Raw genomic sequence first — 20,621 nt, 5'->3', positions numbered from 1 at the left:
AAATAATAATTATAATGATAAAGCCTGTTTTACCTGGTATAGGTATTGCTACCTAAGCTTTTTTGTTTTGTTTTGTTTCCATTTTCATGATATATCTTTTTCCACTCCTTTACTTTCAGCCTGTGTGTGTCTTTCGATCTGAAGTGAGGCTCTTGTAGGCAGCATAGATAAGGGTCTTGATTTTTAATCCATTCAGCCATCCTATGTCTTTTGATTGGAGCACTTAATCTATTCACATTTAAAGTAATTGCTGATAAATATGTAGTTATTGCCATCCTATTGTTCATATGTTTGATCTTTTTCTTCTTCTTCATAAAGAAATTTAACATTTCATATAATTCTGGTTTGGTGGTGATGAACTCTGTTAGTTTTTTCTTGTCTGCAAAGCTCTTTATCTCTCCTTCAATGCTAAATGATAGCTTTGCTGGGTAGAGTAATCTTGGTTGTAGGTCTTTGCTTTTCATCATGTTGAGTATTTTGTGTCAATCCCTTCTGGCCTGCAAAGTTTCTGTTGAGAAACCAGCTGACCGTCTATGGGAGATCCCTTGTAGGTAACTAACCGTATTTCTCTTGCTGCTCTTAAGATTCTTTCTCTGTCTTTAACCTTTTACATTTTAATTATGATGTGTCTTGGTGTGGGCCTCTTTGGGTTAATCTTGTTCGGGACTCTGTGCTTCCTGGACTTATATGTCTATTTCCTTTACTAGATTAAGAAAGTTTTTCATCATTATTTTTTCAAGTATGTTTTCAATTTCTTGCTCTCTCTCTTTTCCTTCTGGTACCTCCATGATGCAAATGTTGGTATGCGTGAGGTTGTCCCAGAGGCTCCTTAAACTATTTTCATTTTTGGGCTTTGGAATTTGTTTCTGTTCTAATTAAATGTTTTCTGCTTCCTTATATTCCAAAGCACTGATTTTATTCTCTACTTCACCCACTCTACTGTTGATTTCCTGTAATTTATTCTTTATTTCAGTTAGTGTGTCCTTCATTTCTGAGTGTTTAATGGTTTTCATGCCCTTTTTCATGCTGTTGAAGTTCTCACTAAGTTCTTGAACATCCTTACATTCGTTCACCCAACTTGTTCATAGCACCAGCAGTCTTGAAACTTCTGTTTAAGGAATAAAAGTTTACTTATGTGACAGCACAGATTTCTAATAACTACAAAGCATCCAGAAATGTGGTACCATTTCTAACCAAATCTTATTGAGAAGCAAAGTACAGGCCTGATACAATGCTCAAAATATCTCCACTTTGCTTGGAATGAATCTTTAAGCTGAAAGGTTAGAAAGTATTTAATTAAACATTACAATTTTCACCTTTGGTAAACTGAGGCCCCTAAAATTTAAACAAATTTTTCCAAAATTACATTACTTGTCAGTGACTGAATCAGAACTGTAACTCAATTTGCTTTCTTCTAGCCCAGTATTTGTAATTTAAAATATTAAACTGAAATATAGTCAAATATAATGTGTCATTATTAAAGACAAAGATTAATAATTGTTAAATTTACTTCTAATCAAGTTCAACAAAATATTTTTTCTGAATTTATACTCATAAGTATATATTCTATTCCAAACCACTCAACTTCTGAGAAAATGTAATATGTGAACACTCATCTTAAGTTTTTCTAAACCAAGAAACTTAAGCTTACCAGCTACTGATTCTATTCTTGTGACCTACTGCATGGATTTTCTTTGGCAGCTCAATAAAAACCTCACATGTTGAAATAATTTATTTCTGAACCTAATATCTCTCTGCAAATTCTTCCATTTGATTAACTTATTTTCTCTTTATCATCTCATAGACATTCTAACAGAATAAGAAAATTTCTCATTTCTCCAATTATAAGAATAAATTAAATGAAGAAACTTGAAAAGAGGTTACAGTGAGAAATGGAGAAATAACTTTTATAAATTTCTTATACATTATATTTAGATCAAGTAATTTAACAATACTCAAGAATTTTACTTGTTATATAGTTTACTTGTAATCTATTTAAGAATAGATTATACAATCTATTTAAGAATAGGTTCCAAAAGCTATTTCTCAATCTGTGTACTTGAACTTCTAAAGTAACCCTCTACAAGAAGCCCCTGAAGCCATAGGGTGGTGGGCACTAACAGAGTTAAGGTCCTTTTTGCTTGTCTCTAGCATTTTTCATTCCTATAAAGTTTGTAGGTTAAACATTTTTACAAGAGCTTTTTTCTGAGTGCAAACAAGGGACAGAGTACAGAGACTGCTCAGGTTGAAATTAAGGGAAGTTTAACAAGGAGCAGATGTAAAGCATCAGATCTCCCTCTGTCCCTGACTTTTGGAAGCACTTTTCCACCACAGGAGAAACTGGCAATGCCCTGAACAGGAGTTGCTGTTTTATCTTTTCCTCATTGTAGCCGTTCTAGAACAAGAAAGAAAAGAAAATCCCCTGCAAATTCCATCTCCAGTTTCTCTCTCTCAACACCACTGATACTCAGGACTAGCAAGAGAGGCATTGCTGAGATCACGATCAGAACCTTCTGTGTCTCTTGGAGCACTAACCAAAGAACCAAATGATTATGTATGGAATGGAATAAATTGACAGTTCTCAATAAGGAGAAAGTGGTTTATAAACATGTGATAAAGTTAATGGGAAATTCACTAAAGAGAAGCAAACAATATCCCAGTATGCACTGGTAGACACAATGTGCCTCCTGAGGCATTTTCCACTTAGCTTTGTTTTTTTGTACCTTGGGTGCTAGGCATCAATTAACTCCCCTTTTTTTTTAATCTGATTGCCTATGGTAGGAGGTCTGTTTCACTGTTTCCATCCCTATTACCCACAAGCTTGCCAGTACCTTTTGTGAGAAACCAAGATCATAAATCTTCTATCTTTCCGACCCAGGATGTATCTACGGAGATTTAAAAATCTTTATTTACACATGAAGGTACATACTCTGTGTAGAGGACATCACCTTAGCAACTATCGTGTAATCTGATCCTGGAAGAGAACAAATGATGACTATTTACTCTCCCTCTTCCCACTCGCATTTTTGAAAGTCAAAATAGAAACCACTTACAAAACCAACCTGGAGGCACCTAGTAAGTAGCCTAGTGGTAGTGATGAGTTATTCAACTCTTGCTCAAATTTAAGGAAGACCTAAAAGTGTTTTAAAACATTTCTTCTACAGAAGAGAACTTTAACTTTTATAAAGCCCGCAACAATTATTTTATCTAATTTATCTGTTCAACTGTATGCATAAGAAATATTGTGTCAATATGGGGTTTAGTGGTTGTGTCAAATCTAAAAATCAAGGATCTATTCACATAGCATATTCAAAGGTCAAAACCAGAAGAATGCACTACATGGGAGGCCTGCTCAGACATCCAAGTTCTGGATAATATTGACAAGGCTCATAAATTTGAAAGGGAAATTCAGAATATTCCCTGAAAACTAAGCAAATTATTTCCAAGGTTCTCTTTGGAGATCATTGGAAACAATATTAGTACAAACTATAATCTAATATCAAGAATCAATCAACAAAAGGAATAAGACGTTCAGCCAGAGTAAGCAAATTAATATGATTTGAAATTCAGACAACCCCATTTGAGAAGGAAAATAAAGAAAACACTTTAATTCAGGTCCAATCTCCCTGTCCAATTTCCACTTTAGATTTGGGCATCAAGAGGTCTTCAGCTGGAAAAGAACAAGGGCTCGGCAAAAAGATGAAATTCCCACAAGTGTTGGGAGGAACAGTCAGCTGGGGTCTTCTGAACCAGCTGTGGATAATTTGGAGTCCTCGAGAACCCAAAACCATACAAGTTCTGACCAGAGCTCAGCCTAGGAATCCTTTCGGCGCCTTGCTGACACTTGTTGAGGAACAAATCCAAGTGTGTTGCATGGGGATTTGCCCCATGAACAACAGCTTCCACATTAAGATCACATTTGCTGTGCAGAAGTTGCCGAGTTTCCTGCAGTTTTTATTTAGTATTTCAAATAGCCCGAAAAGAACTTTCAGTTGCCACAGTCTCTAGTAGCAATGTGCTCTTTCTAAGCTACAAGAAGGGAAAAAGCTAAAGGGCATCTGGACTTCTCTGGAGAAAGTGCTAAGGGGTAGAAACAAAAGCAATCCAGGTTCAAGGTGAAAATAAAAGTGTCTACATGGAAAATACAGGTAGTGCCAGTATTAAGTTTATTTTGAGTGATTTCAGAGCAAACAATTCATTGCTGCAATAATTACAATAATCATCTTCTTTTTCCCATGAAGAGATATGAAAGCCACGAAAACATGGACAAATGCCCTTTTCCTTAGGACATGGTCATCCATGCTTCTTACATGGAGGTGAGCAGCCATCCTCCAAAAGCTCCCCTGCCCTGGCTCCCAGCACAGCACAAGTTATGCTGTGGGATCTCCAGGGTGGGGGAAAGAAAACGACACTTGGTGAAGAGCCTCATGTGCCTGTGAACAGTTTTAGAAGAGCTTTCCTCACCTTTCAATTCTAGTAAAAATTGACAGTAAGAATGTTCAAATATGTGAACATTAGCTATTAGAAAAGCTGTCATATCTGCTGCCCCCTTGCTCCATATCACTCTTTAGCCCCTTATTCTGCTTTATATTTCAATAGGACTTTTCATTACTTAATATATGAGATGCTTTACATCTGCTTATTGTCACAGCAAAGACCTTGCTTCATTCACATTGAATAATATAGCTCTAGAACTTATACAAGATACATATTAGGTGATCAGTGTACTGCCTATGAATAAATGAATATATTAAATTTATATTTTCATCCCTATGTCATAAGGAGAAGGTAAAAATTAAACTTGAGGCTCAGAGAGGTTACATAACCTACTCAAGGGCATACAGTGAAGTGACAGAGCCACTTGCTTTTCCCCAACTGTGACAGCTTTAGCTACTGGTAGAAAAAAAACCTTTCAGCATAACTAATGCTATATTCGAGAAAACACATAGTTTAGATCTCTTCTATTCATACATTTTTTTGTCCATTGAGCATTTCCAAGCGTATATAACCTGTGTTCTAAGAGGGATGGTTCAACACAGATGATTTGCAGAAAAATTCTAGAATTGATTTTTAAACCCTATTTTGTGTGTGGTGAAATTTGGGTGTCACCACAGGTTAAATATCAACAAGTCATGATGGGCTCACGACTTGTTGGGGAGGAAAGCTCCATGGAGATGACAATGACAATAATAACTGTGAACACTTGGACATCACTGACTATGGACTCAGCGCCGTTCTAGGGATACACCCCTGTCCTTGACTCATGTTATCAGCACAGAAACCCTACAAGGTGTACACTATTATTATCTCCACTTTGCTGATAAACTAGTGCACAAAGAAGTTAAGTAACTTGCTCAAGGACATACAGCCAATAGTATGCTGTTGCGCCAAGAGTCAAACCCAGGCCAGCTAGCTTGAAAGTCTGTGCTTAAGCACTGTACACTCCTGCCTCGTTAAAAACGGCAGTGTCTTTATTCAGAAAATCACTTGGCAAGTCTTGGTCCTATACACAACACATGTGTGAGTTGATTAAAGCAATTAGCAGGACTGATATTTTGTTTAATAACTACGTCAAGGAATTCTGATTCATGAAACAGTGCCACCCCAGAGGAAGATTCCTACATACAGGCCAATAAGTTCCTTTCTGTTTAGTATTTACATCACTCGAATGAATGCGCAGGAGGCATGCTTATCCAGCTTGCTAATGACACCAAGTTGAGGGACTCTGCAAAGGTGTGCGATGACACAACTTTAAAGAAATTTGAGCATCACACCCACTGGAAGGAGAGTGGCAGAGCATTCAGAGAATAACACGACCATTCTCGAATTCCCCACCAGTATCACGGCTCTTCTTTTGCTCTTTCCTTGAGCCCTGTTTCCTTTCCTTGATTTTAGGCTACAGCCTGTGTCATGGCCTATTGCCAATTTGACACTTGCAGTGGGTTGCCGTAATTCATGATTGCTGATGGTGGCCTTTGTGGTCCCTGTTCCCTCTGAATGCCGAGCAATCCCCGTTCCCCAGGTGGAGAAAAATGAAATAGCTGAGGCAAAATATCTTCCTAATTCCCCACTTCCTCCTGAGACTTTTGAAATCACTCTATTACAGGTTTTTGGTAGGGAGCATTATGTTCCCACTTCATCCTCTGAACACATTAATATTTAATGTTTGGTCGATTTAAATGCATAGAGTTGCAATGTGTACCTATGAATTCTTGGTAGTTCCCATTTAAAAATAAAAGATGACTCACCAGGCTTTTTTTTTTTTCCCCCCCTCTGTAAACATCGCTTAGCGCAAAGCGCTTGAGCCCGGTGTGTTTTCAGTGTCCCTGGCTTCCAAATGGTCCTGCCTAAGAGCGGAGGTTTATCAGCTAAAGCCATGCAGCACCCAGTTGAGAACAGGCCTTGCGACTGAAAGCGGAGGCGGGCCTTCCTGGGGACAGGTGGCAGCCGCCTCGCTGCTGGCTGGGGCGCCCTCTGCTGGCGTTATGCCCACTCCGCCTGCCGTCCGGCCTTCAGCGTCCGCAGCTGGAGCTGGAGGCCGAGCAAATGGAAAATAAATGAATGAGAGCAGCTTCTAAGGAGCTCCGGAAATGCTGCTATTTCCCTAGGAGAGGGAAGCATAGGTAACAGCGCTCTTCCTCCCCACCACGTCTGCCCTGCCCTCCCGACCCGGGTCCTGCGCCATCAGGAGAATCACTCCCACCAAGTCCCCGCGTGGCCTGCAGAGAAATGCGCTGGAATTGGCTTTTCCCTGGGATTGACTTGAGGCGGCAGGCATCTGAGTTACCTTTGAACAAACAGCGTCATTTAATAATGCTGCTCGGTACCTAAAGCAGTTCCTTTGTAACCACACCTGGGAACAAGGTAGTTGAGCTCATTCCTAAAGAAAAAGGAAGGAGGCAGGCCACTGGGAAATGTTTCCTCTCCAACAGACATGCTGATGAAAAGTGGCCTGGCACACGCCCAGATTTCTCTCTCTTGCTGAATTTTTAATCTTGTTTCTCTTGGATGAGCCTCCATTTCTCTGGGTTTGACCACTGACACATGCCCACGAGTCAGTCTACTCTGAAACTGTAGGTTTGTTTGCAAGGGGCAGGCACTACACCTGGAAAAACTGGCTAGGGAAAGAGTAGTATTGTTTTATTAACTCCCTAAGCACAGTTTGTATCCTTTACAGCTTTCTTGAGAAATTGTGCTAATAATAAAACACGTTTTCAGGGAGCAATTATAGTTCGCAGACTTTTCCTTGCTTTGCTGAAATGGCATTACCTTCCAATGGATGTGAAATAGCAATGCTGTGCATTCAAATAGGTAAGGGAGTTATGTGTTTTATAACTACCTAAATCAAAGAGGGAGTAAATGTCCTCATGTAAAATTCAAAAGAAATACTGGGACAACATCTCCCATAGCAACAGCTGTTTTAGAGGTTTCAGCATGATTAACGAGTGTCTCTTTCATCTTTTCCTTTGTTTAAAATCAGGCCATAGCCTGCTCAATCTGCAGGTCAAAATAGTACAAAGACTTTCACAAAGGAAAAATGTGATTACTATGGATTTTGTTTTATTTTTATGATGAGTTCAATTATTTTGCCATATTGTCCATCTGCTTTTAATTACTAGTTAACCAAGATTAAGAGAAGAAACTGATTGTTTCAAAGAATTGGAAAATATTAGTAAATCGACATGCTGTATCTTCACTAATATTTACATCAATTAATTGGCCAGACTATATATTTTTTCCCCATTGCTTTTCAGAGAGAGTAGAAGGGAGAGAGAGAGAGAACCCTTCCACATGATTGGAGCTGGGGATGGAGCCTGCAACCAAGGTACCTGCCCTGGACTGGAATCAAACAGGGGACCCTTCAGTCTTTGGGCCAAAGCTCTAACCACTGAGCCAAACCGGCTAGGCCAACCAAACTATATTTCAATGTAGTAATAGCTGCTAGAATTTACTGTCAATTTGCAATGCTACTAAGACATTTGACTTCTGAGTCAGTGAGCACATTTCACATCTTGGGTTCCCCAGGCAGCACCCTCTGAGATGGAGTGTTTATTTGGGAGTGTCCTTGGAATCAACCCCTGAGGAAGGGAAGAGTAGATAGCAGAGAAACTGAGCTGCACTACTGACCCCACTGAAACTCTGGAGCCAGAAAGCCCTTCAGAAACCAACTGGACCTTCATACCCAACGGTGATCATCCGTTGGTTGTGGACTGCTCAAGGCAGGGATTTGACACAATCCCCAAGGGGAATAATAGCTGATAACCTTCTTTAAGCCACCCTCCCAGCAGCTAAGAGAATAATTTCTGTCCAGAAGGGGGACCTGAGTAGTGCCTCACTTCTACCATAATATACATGGATAAAATATAGCATATTGTTTTTTTAGTAAGTGACACAGAAACTACAGACTATAACATCCAAACTAGGCCCAGTCAATCAATATTATACCAAAATGATTAAATATTTTGGGGCTGAGAATAAAGCATGAGCTCGAGTTATAGTATCTACTAGTTCCTTAAGATATCCAGAAAAAGAACAAATTTAAATGTATTGAATTCTCATAAAAAAATAAATGAAATAACAATTTCTGAGAAGAAAAAGATATTAAAATACAATTATTCAAAGTATGTGGAAATTAAAGTATTTCCCTGTGTCAGTTTCTAAAGTAAATTCACATGCAGAGATATTTTAATTAACCAGCATCCACATGTACTATAAATGTGCTTAACTTGATAAATATACCTTCTATAAATGTCTGTTAGTGCAAATGCCAGACATATAAATTATCATTTTAGAGTCTGCTTTTTATTAAAATGTATGTACTTAAAGTACAATTTAGATTAAATAAAACATTTTGTCTCATTTATGAATATTTATAGACAGCATTATTTAACAATTATTTGTACCTTTATTTAATAGCAATAAAATGTAAACATTAAAGAACATGGGGAGTAAATATACAGACTTTTTCCCTAAAAGGAAGCATTTTATAAAAACTAAATATAAAACAGTGTGATTAAAAAGTGGGCAGAGGACCTGAATAGACATTTTTCCAATAACACATACAAATAGCCCACAGGTACATGGAAAGATGCTCAATATCACTAACCATCAAGGAAATGCAAATCAAAACCATAATGAGACACTACCTCACACCTGTTAGAATGGTTATTATCAAAAAGACAAGAAATAACCAGGGAACCCCTGGGAGCATTATTGATGGGATTGTAAATTGGTGCAGCCACTATGGAAAACAATGTGGAGATTCCTCAAAAATGTTAAAACAGAACTACCATAGGACCCAGAATTCCACTTCTGGGTGTATATCTGAAGAAAAAAACTAATTTAAAAAGATATATACATCCCTATCCTATGTTCCTACAGCATTGTTTACAATAGCCAAGATACATAAATGACCTAAGTATCCACTGATAGATAAATGAATAAAGAACATTTGGTATATTTATACAATGGAATATTATTCAACCATACAAAAGAGGTAACTCTTGCCATTTGCAACAACATGGGTGGATCTTTAGGGCATTACTCTAAGTGAAAGAGTTGGACAGATAAAGACAAATACTGTGTGATTTCACTTATATGTGGAACTAAAAAAAAAATGACTCATATGCCCTGGCCAGGTGGCTCAGTTAGGCATCATCCCCTGTACCAAAAGGCTCCTGATTCAATTAGTGGTCAGGGCACATGCCCAGGTTTGGGGCTTGATCCTGGTAGGGGGCATTCAAGATGCAGCCAATTGATGTTTCTCTCTCTCTTTCTCCCTTCCTCTCTCTCTAAAAATTAATAAAAAATAGTTTTTTAAAAGTCTATATTTCTTCCCTATTTGGTTTTTTAAAAAAGCTAAGCATATTTTAAGTCACTACATACTTGAATCAGTCATCATTTATGTGACATACTTAAGAACATATGTATACAGATATTATATTGAAAAGTCAGTTATATGTAATTAATGTATAACTTGCATTGTAAAATTTTTTTAAAAAAGACATGAAGAAAATGTGTGACTCTGTTTTGTAAGATCCAGGAAGCCAGGACAGGGGCACATCTGTTCTCCTCACCACTGAATCCCGGGGTCTTAACAAAGATCTGGCACATAGCAGCCCCCAGTAAAGATTTGGTGAATGTTGAAAAGATTCTAAATCTCAGTTTTGTTTTGTTTTTTAAAGTAAATTGGTTTCCCTTTCCAAACATGAAGGAACCTTGGTATTGGTCATCTTCAAGTTTAGATAAGAAGTTGAAAATAAACTATTTTAAATGGTAAATTTGAACTTACATATTCAGGTTGATGTAGTCTTTTTTCTATGAATTATTTCACAGACTGGGACAGATTCTCCTTTCCCTTAAAAATAAAATATTTGTTTCCATTGCAAGAACATCAAAATGAAGTCCAGTTCTAATTTTAATACCAAGTGATCTAGTGAACATACTAGGCAGCAAGTGATTTGAAAAATAGGTATTAAATTTTTGTCAGCAAGCTTAGCAAAAACAATATCTAAAAATCTTATATATTTGCTCTACACCTGTTAACTCCCAAATTTCCTAGGATGTTCTTTGAACCCAAATGAATCTCTCCAAAAATAAATTGTAAAATCTTAAAAATTTAGAATATATATGCAGACACCATTGCCAAAAGCCAGCCATGTTATTACAAAGCACCGAGATAAACACAGAACAAATGTGACCCTAAAAAGTTGCAAATAAGTATGTTTCGCAGATTTGGAAATACCCAAATCCAACCACCCCAGGTCTTCAGTGCTATAGTTACTAAACTTTTCTCTAGAAATAGAAACATAGCCACTCTATATTTATGTTCTATTAGTGGCTGACTTTTGGAAGTCATGCCAAGAGGATTCCAGAAATGAAAAAAAAAAAAAAATTTGTATGAATCATCTGTTATGATCTTCCATAAATCTACATCATTACCAAAATATGACCAAAATTGCTATATAAATACCTAAGAATTGGAACAGAGGAGAAGAAGAGGGTATTATGTCAGAATTCAATTAGTTCTAACATGGCAGGAAAGCCATATTCATCAGGGAGTCTATGAAAGTCTTTTGTTGTTATTTTTGTTTTTTCGCTCATTTTTTGTTTTTGTTTTTGCTTTTTCAATGATATGCTGACGAGCATAAGGCTGATTCAGGAAAAGATACATGGCACAGGTTTGCACTCCATATGTGACCACATCAGTGTGTGGCAGTGTGCTCCTTCCTTCCCCCAACCTGGACATTTCAAGGCTTAATTTTAAACGGTCATTACTCTTATTTATTTTCCAAATTTTTAAAAAATCTTTTTTTAATATATTTTTATTGATTTCAGAGAGAGAGGAAGGAAGAGAGGGATAGAAACATCAATAATCAGTCATTGATCGGCTGCATCTTGCACGCCCCCTACTGGGGATAGAACCCAAGCATGTGCCCTGACGGAATCATACCACCACCTCCTGGATCATAGGTCGATGCTCAATCACTGAACCAGGCCGTCTGGGCTATTTTTCAAAACTTTTTAAATTTTATTGATATTTTTTTACAGAGAAAGAGGAAGAGGAAGAGAGAGAGAGAAATATCAATTCGTTGTTCCACTTATTTATGCATTCATTGGTTGACTGATTCTTGTATGTGCCCTGACCAGGGAGTGAACCCATAGCCTTGGTTGTATCAGGACGATGCTCTAACCAACTGAGCTGCCCAGCCAGGGCTAAAATGGTCAATACTTTTAGAATATACATAAGCAAGAATATTATTAATTTCAATCATAGTCCTTGAAAGAATAACTTTCCATTAATTTTTAATACATGCTGGCCTAATTTGCCTCTGGGAATTTTTCAGCCAAATTACATACTCATTACTAAAGTTTTGAATACAAATAAATACTATCTCATTTCCTTGAGTTTAAAAGCGGCTAAAAGTCACTTGGAAAAAGACATAGTTTAACATTTTTCTAATATTTTATGTCTAATTTTATTATTTTTAAAATTTTACTAGAAAAAAACAACTTCTGAGAAAGAACTATAAATATTCGGATAGTGATATTTTATACCATTCCCATTAAATGTTACCCAGCACTTAGGTCATCTACTGAAAACCTAATACTGCATACACACACACACACACACACACACACACACACACACCCCTATCACAGCACTGACACTTACTAGGAGCCTATTATATGCTACATCAGATGTAGTGACAATTCCTTCCAGTAGCATGGATTAAAACCCACAGGTAGGGGACTATATGGGAAAGAGAGTTATTTTTTTAACTGTTTATCTAAAAGGTGTCACTCTGAAACAATTTTCTGAGGGAAAAGTATTTAAACACAATTTCTTAGCTCAGTTCTAAGATCAGAACAATATTAGTGAAAATATGACAGAACCACATACAAAGGATGGTTTTGCAATAGAGGACTGAAAATTCTAGTCAAGATGAAAAGTGATGAGCACTTCACAAGCCTGTCTAAATTCTGCCATGATCTCCATTTTAGAGACAGTAAGATCAAAGCTTAAAAGAGTTAAGTAAACTGCCTTTGAGGCCGCTGAGTATAAATGGCAGCCTCAATCCAAATTGAGGCTGCTGACTCCAGAGCCCACATTCCTGTATGGTGATCACGTAACAGAGAGACCAACACACACACATGCATGCTATCAACCATTACTATCAATGGTATTTCCATTATTCTGGAATTTGAAAAAATAGGAAACTCTTTTCATTGGAACATGCAATTTTTTAGAAAGAAAGCACTACAAATATGTGAAATACTTAAATAGTATGAAGCATGTATCATTAATGTCTATGCTAAGTATTCTAAACTGAAAACTAAACAGAGTTCAGTAAACAGGGGAGTAATATGAACTAGGTTCATTATGAAAAGGCTTCATAGAGACAGTGGAATTGAACTGATCCTGAAATTGAGTGAGAATTGGACAGTCACATATGAGAAGGGAGCATATTCATACCTGGAAGAAAACTACTCAAGTAGCTTTCCATACAATAAATAAAATTACATGAATCACCTTAGTTGCATAAAACAAAAAGGGCACATAAAGTTGTATAACACCATACTGAGGCAATTAATACCAATTATAGTTAAGGTTATCGATTTTGAATAACACTATTAGCTAAGTTAAATAATGATATTTTGAATAATGTATGATTCCATGTTTGTGAAGTTCAAAACCAGGCAAATCTAACCTACTGAAATAAATGTCAGGCTAGATGACTACCTTAAGACAAGAGGATGTTGACTAGGGAAGAGCTCAAGGGAGCCTTCTGAGATGCTAGAAATATTCTATGCCTTGATTTGGGTGGTGATTACAGATGCACATAAAAATTCACTGAGCTCTACAGCTAAGATTTGTGTACATACAAACTTACTATGTGTCAGTTACAACTCATCAAACAAATGAATAAGGGTTACTGTCTGTAGGATACAGGGTTATTTAATATAATGTAAATTTAGTATTTGAAAAATCTTGCAAGATTACCAGTGTCGACTCTGTTCTTCACAGATAAGGAATTGACATCAGATAGAGAGACTTGCTCTGATCATAGGGACATTCAGAGGCTGAGATGTGCAACTGTAGTTAAAAGCTTTTTCATTCTTTGGTCATGCCTCCAAAACATACTTCATGTACTACATTTTTCTAAAAAGAAGATCCAGATGTACCATTTAATTCTTAGTAATATTTATTTATCAGCTTCTGTGTTATTTCTCATATTGGTCACATTTATTTTTCTCATTAGTCTTGGCATCTCTAAACTGATTTCAATCTTCCCTTTATTCTTCTATTTTCATTCATATCTATCATCAATCTAATATATTCTCCCTAAAGGTGCTTTTATATGCACTAATTTAATCTTACTCATTTCATAGAAATTTAGTTAACTATACATGTTCTCAGATGCCAAACAAATTTCCTCCATTCCCAAGAAAACCCTTTGCCTGAGTCATTTTATATTTATTATATCACCATTTGTAATATTTATAATCTTTGCTCTTTTGCTCTATAGGTGAAGGAGATAACACAGATTTCAATATGGACAGTTTTCCTTTAAGTAGACATATCCTGCCTGATCCTAATTTACCTGCCACTGGTCTTCTGAAAAGCTGTTCTCATTGTTATTCCTCATCTTATCCCCAACAAACACCATCGCCCTGTTCTCAACTACTTTTGAGACCTTGACAATAAAAACTGCCCATGAGAAAACTGCTAAGTGTTTTATCTTCAAATGTTTTCACATTCTGATAGCTCTTGATTCAAAACTGCATTCTCTAAATTCTATACGCAGTGCAGAAGTGTTTGTGGTGGTGGTGTTTTTTACAGGGGTCCTGATTCTACCTAGATATATTAAAGTTTATTGAAAAACTTTAAAGTCCACATGCCATGATACAAGTGAATTACCTGAAGAACAATCCTTTGTCATATTCACAAACAACTGTGAAATGACCCAAGTGCAAACATTCCTGAGATAACTAGACGGAAGGCAAGGGGATACTTGCAATCATATTCATGGATGACTACAGTGCAGGTTTCTCCTTTTTATTTTTTTTACAAAGTCTATTGTTGTACCTATAATTGGAGACATTGTAATCTGGCAAAAGCCATTCCACTCATCTTTAGAAGAATATTGCTATCCACTGCAAACATTCCCGAGTCAATTTGGTTCGCATTTCTCTATGTTGACATAGATATGACAATTCTGATGAAGGCAAATTCAAACACCTCTCGATGGGTTCCAACCATCCCTTCAGATCCACGATCCACCCTGATCCACCCTGCTCTGTGTCTCGGGTGGCTGATTTGAATGGGCCTTATCAAAGGGCTCCCCTGCTCTCTGCCTTCCTATTGTGCTGTTCAGTGGGAACACCAGTAAGATATTGGAGAATGAATTCTGGGCACATTTCCCCTAGGTCCTTCAAGAGGAGGATCACCCCAGTTTGCTGAATCCCTTGAACGAAGGTCATGTGCTTTTTAGTTTCCCTTTCCACACAGTCTTCTGTGTCTCTAGCCTCCCCTCACCCCTTCAGGCACAAGAGTAGTTAGAGAGTCTCCACTAGCTCTGTTTCTTAGATTAGCCTTATGGTTTCCTTGTACACTACCCCCATCTTTTTCAATGACACCTTTATTACACTCTCTTGAAATTACCCAGTCTGAGTGTGTCATCTGTTTTGTGCAGGAACCTTGACTGATAATAGAGTTCCAATGAACAAGTAATAATCACTTTGGAAATCTGCTGCATCTTAGGAGGAGAAACATTTGGTTTGCTCCCTCCCCATCCTCCCCAAGCTCCAGTAGGTGTTAAGTGAGTACTAGGCTGTTGCATCAACCAGATTGTCAATCCCAACACTCTGCCCAAAATCTCCTGATGGGAACCACCTAATACAAACTGGGGTGTTTTATCTGCACCCAATAAAATGGTTGTGATATATTACAAGCTTGCCTATAACACTGTTTTAGAGGAAATTACTATAACCCACAAACACCTAAAATTAATAATATGTTACTTGATCAGTCTTCTCTATGTGGTAGGTTATGGACTAACTCACGAAGGTGATGATTGGTGAAAAAGTGAATAATAATTAAACCATGATATTTCTAATAGAATATCAACAGTGTTTTCAACTAGATGTGGACAAGGTCAATAGAAAACAATATTTCTAAAATGACATCTCCAGCCCGGCCGGGCTTGGCTCAGCGGTTATTGTCAACCTGGGATCCAGGCGATCAGGGTTCAATTCCCAGTCAGGGGACATGCCCGGGTTGCGGGCTCAATCAATGACTCTCTCATCATTGATGTTTCTATCTCTCTTTCTCTCCTCCTTTCCTCTCTCTGAAATCAATAAAGATATGTTTTTAAATAAATAAATAAATAAATAAAATAAAATAAAATGACATCTCCAAAGCCATGCTGTAGCTGCGAAATGACTAGCACCTTCTTCTGGGACAACTGCTCCTTCCCCTATGACAGCAGCAGCCCCACTCCACTCCTCTTGCCTCCTGCACAAAATCTCTGAGATGCCCATTGCTGAACTGTCCAGTCCCTTGACAGCTGATGTCCACTGCCCTGATGCCTCCTGAGAATCATTCAGCACAAACCCTCCCCATTCTCTCTTACTGAAATGTCCCAAAGTCCCTCTAAAATGTGTTCCCTTTGCTGCAGCAAGCTGAAAAACAAAACAAATAAAAACCCCACCCTTTCTGGATGTGCTGGTATCATGGGACCACCCAGAATGGAATCCAGAAGCACATGCTCCACTGTCTTCTAGATCCCTTTACTGACTTTGTGCCCACTCTTGGAGTGTGCTTTCACTCCCAGCAGCCAGCCACACCTGGTTGTTTGCACAAAGAACTTAAAATGCCTGAGAATTTACATTCTCCTCTAGGAAAACCCTGAATAATAGTGGAAAGATGCAGAACTGTAACCACTTCTCCCTCACACCAATCAAAACAACTCTGAGGCATGATGCCCTTTTCAGAGCTCCCCTGTGAGATGGAGCCAAAGTTATCCTTGGTAAGACTTCACCTGTCTGATTCTTTTCCCTTACAGGTCCCACTTCCCCACTCCCCAGACAGTGTTTCCTGGGAAGGCTCTTTAACCCTTTCATATGACTATTTCTCTCTGGGTCTGACTCTAGATAACCCAAATTAAGACAAATGGCAATCTAACCCAAATGGGAAATCAATTCAATGAAGTCCTCGGAGGAGAAATGGCCATTTCACCTGAGACTTAGAGATTGTGTGAGAATTAAGCAGGTAGAAAGATAAGAGACAGCATAAAAGGCCAAGGATGCAACTAAAAAAAAAAAAGAAAACCACGGAGACAGAGGCAGTCTGTTGTATGCAGAGATCCACTAGCCTCTCCATATTGCTGGACCATCAAGTATGGACAGTGAGTGCCTAGTCAGTGCCAAGTCATGAAAGCCTTTTTGTGTCACCTTAAGGGTCTGGACTTTATCCCATGGGTGGAAGAACAATCGGTTTTATATCTCAGATCCATCACTCAGGTGGCTGTGTGGAGGCTAGATCTGCAAAAATTGAAAATAAATGAGTAAATAAACAAAGCACTGCAATAGGACACAGATTGAAGAATAGAGTGAAGAATGAATAAGAAATAAAATTGTCAAGTCCTAGTGGATGTGGGTGCTGAAAGGAAGGAAGGACCCACAGGTGACTCCCAGGTCTTTAAGTTGGGTAATAGGTAGACAGTGATAAGACAGAGTATCTGCCAGTGACAGCGAGAAGAGCTGGTAGAGTTGGTTCCATGAAGGTTTTACTGTCACATGCACTGAAATTGGGAAGTCCACGTAACTCAATGAAGAATATATTCAACCAGCAGTCAGAACCAAGAATCTGAGTGTCAGGGGAAACATCTGACAGGGACATATAGTGAGAATCGAGATCCCAAGAGTAGATGAGAGCATTCCAGAGTGTGTGAAGTGAGAAGAGCACTCCTGTGGAGAAGGAACCCAGGAAACCTCAGGTTTAATATGCAAGAGGGATAGATCTATAAAGGAGGAGCCCTAAGAGTCAGGGAGGTTTGGAGAACCAGAAAAACACCTCTCCACTTTCCCAATCACTAGTCTGCCCCTCCCCCCCACACACACACACTGTCCAGATATTTATAGAACATTGGCTCAGGAAAGTGGCAAAGTTCCCTTAATATTTTTGTGCCCTGAAATGTTTTCACAGCCTGCAAACTAAGTGCCCCCTAAAGAGGAAAGAATGCAGTCCTCTGCTCAAAGAACAGCTAGATCAACAACTTGGGAGGACTGCTCAATGGTTTCTATATAGATGGCTCCTAAGCAGCGAGAGAAGCAGAAGTGTCATTTACATAATATGTGTGCACTAAACCTAACCCATCTCCTAAAATTTTTATAGTTGGTGGTCAAACCCAGCTTTCCCTACAGCATTCCTTCAGAACAAAGTAGGGACAAGTTCTGCAGAGGACCCAAGTACCCGGGAAGACTTAGAAACTGCCTTCCTCCCTCCCCAGCCATCATCAAGTTAGTTACTTGTCAAATTGAGTCATGGAAGAAATACTTCAGAAGCTTGGAGAAATAAACACACCAAGGCAGAAGTAGGATGGTGTTAGAACGATTCTGACCACAACAGATGTTAATAATATATGTTAAAACAACACTGCCGCTGAACCAGGTAACCTATTCACAACAGAGGGCCACTCTACATTGAGAGCTTGCTCTATGCCAGTTATTTTACCTGATGTTTCATCCATATTTTCCTGTTTAATATTCAAAAGGATACTTTGAGTGGGAAAATATATAATCTCATTTTAAAAAATAAGGCAACTGAGGGTAAATAACAATAATATATAATCTCATTTTAAAAAATAAGGCAACTGAGGGTAAATAACAATTTAAGGGTCACATAACTAAGGAGCTAAAGAATAATGGATTTCAGCCAATATTCTGCTGGGCACTATAACCCATGCCTTTAACCACCAAGCTACACTGCTCTTCCCACTTCTCTAACCCCAGGGGCCTCAATGTTGAGAAGTTTGGAGATTGGTGCAAAGAGTACAGGTCCCAAGGCCAGAGAACCCAAAATGGACCTTTGATTTACCCTTGCACAGTCTGGGTAATAATTATGAAGCACCAGAAAAATACATACAGAAGCCTCAAGTCCAGTTTTGTTTTTTATGTTGCTAGAACAAATATACTCACCTCTGCATCTCCACCATAGTTTTGTGATAAAACATTAAAATGCAGACTTCTTTTAAAAAAATGTATGGATTGATTTCAGAGAGAGGAAGGGAAAGGGAGATAGAGGTTTGAAACATCAATGATGAGAATCATTAATCGGCTGCCTCCTGCACGCCCCCAGCTGAGGATCAAGCCCTCAACCCAGGCATGTGCCCTGACAGGGAATCGAACCGTGATCTCCTGGATCCTAGGTCGACGCTCAACCGCTGAGCCATGCCTGGCTGGGCTGCAGATTTTTTTTTTACATGAATCAGTAACTTTCAATATATGATGAATTGCCAAGTCAAAACATCAAGTGAGTATTACATCAAGAAGCCAATATGAGTTTATTTTAAAGTTAATGGAGGCAATGAAATTTCAACTGTAAGTTTCATTATCATGCTGTTGTTATGAAAATGAAAAAAAACAGACTGATGATTCTCAGAGGGAAACAGAGGTGGGGGGTGGAAAGAGATTAACCAAAGAACTTATATTCTTATATCCATAACCCATGGACACAGGCAATAGTGCAGTGAGGGCCTGAAGGGGGATGGTGAGTGCAGGGTGGAAGGGGTCAATGGGGGGAAAAGGGGACATCTGTAATACTTCCAACAATAGATTTTTAAAAATGTTAATAGTGTGAACTGTATACAAAGAAGGTGTTTAATAAAGGGTTATCAGAAAAATAAAGAGGAAAAATAGGCAAAGGCATTTAAAAGGTGATTGATTATTTTTTTAAGCAATTAGTCATGAACTCTGGACAAACCAATAATGAAAGAAAAAGAGGCCAACACACTTGCTTTGCTCCCTTGCCAGACCAAACAGAGGGCAAATTAAGCTATTTGGAGACTAAAGTTCCAGCTTTAATGGTGAACCTTATGTTTTCAGTGTCTGTATGCAAACTATAAGCCTTTGCTAGGCAAGCGGAGACCTTGCATATAAAGAGCAATCATACATTTATACTTCAGAAAGATCCTTCCTGTGAGAACATAATCTATACCCTTACTGCTCTGGAGACATTTTTGTTCCCATAAAATTTGAGGGTGCACTTTTATAGCCTAAAATCCAAGCCCTCGTGTGAAGAGAGGTGCTTTTTAAGGAACACATCAGCAGTCTGTTGTTTGCCTCTCACATGCCGACCCTTCATGGGTTTAGGATGACCATTTTCCGAGAATAGAAAATTTGGTCTAAATGAGAGATACCCTTCAAAATTGCTTTATTGCTATGTTGGTTTTTCTTTGTAATTATGGTTGAGTTAGTCCATAAAATTTACTGCTCTGACAGTCTCATAATGGCAATACCGCCCAACCAATTTGTTAGTCACTGAAGAAGCTCGTGAATGGCCCATTGAACCTAAAGCTTCTTTTGCTGATGACACTGGTTAGGTTTTCCAGAAGTTTTCAGTTGGGTTTTCCATAGGCACTGGCCTAGAGGCAAAGCTCAGTCTGAGGTGTTCTGGAAATAACATGAGAACATGTCTTTCTAGCCTTATTTCCATCTTAAATAATGAGCAGAACTCTGTGTTGAAAGGGAACCGTTTGTGTTGGACTTGAGCAGTGAAGGAAAGGAAAAGGGGGGGAAAATGGAAACACCAGAACAAAGTAGGCAGAGTGCCTGGAAATACATACATACATATTTTTATATATACATAAAATTTTAAACCTTTAAAACTATAGGCTTGAAAAATATAAAGCCCCAAACTTTGGAAACAGGAGTCACCTGGCATAATTTTACCTTGCAAGTTGGTATTGCAGAAAGCATGGATCCTTTGCTACTTAATTTGAATCCAAATTATAAAATATTAACATCTTTAAGAATCCTAAAATTCTCCTTAGTTTGTTAGGAAGTTTATTCTTCATATAGAATACTTTAATTTTGCCTGCTTATCCATATCCTGGATA

The sequence above is a fragment of the Miniopterus schreibersii genome (genome assembly GCF_964146895.1).
Source record: "Miniopterus schreibersii genome assembly, chromosome: 6".
Classification (NCBI taxonomy): Eukaryota; Metazoa; Chordata; class Mammalia; order Chiroptera; family Miniopteridae; genus Miniopterus; species Miniopterus schreibersii.
The sequence above is the reverse complement of the archived record's forward strand: the minus strand, read 5'-3'. Positions refer to the sequence as shown.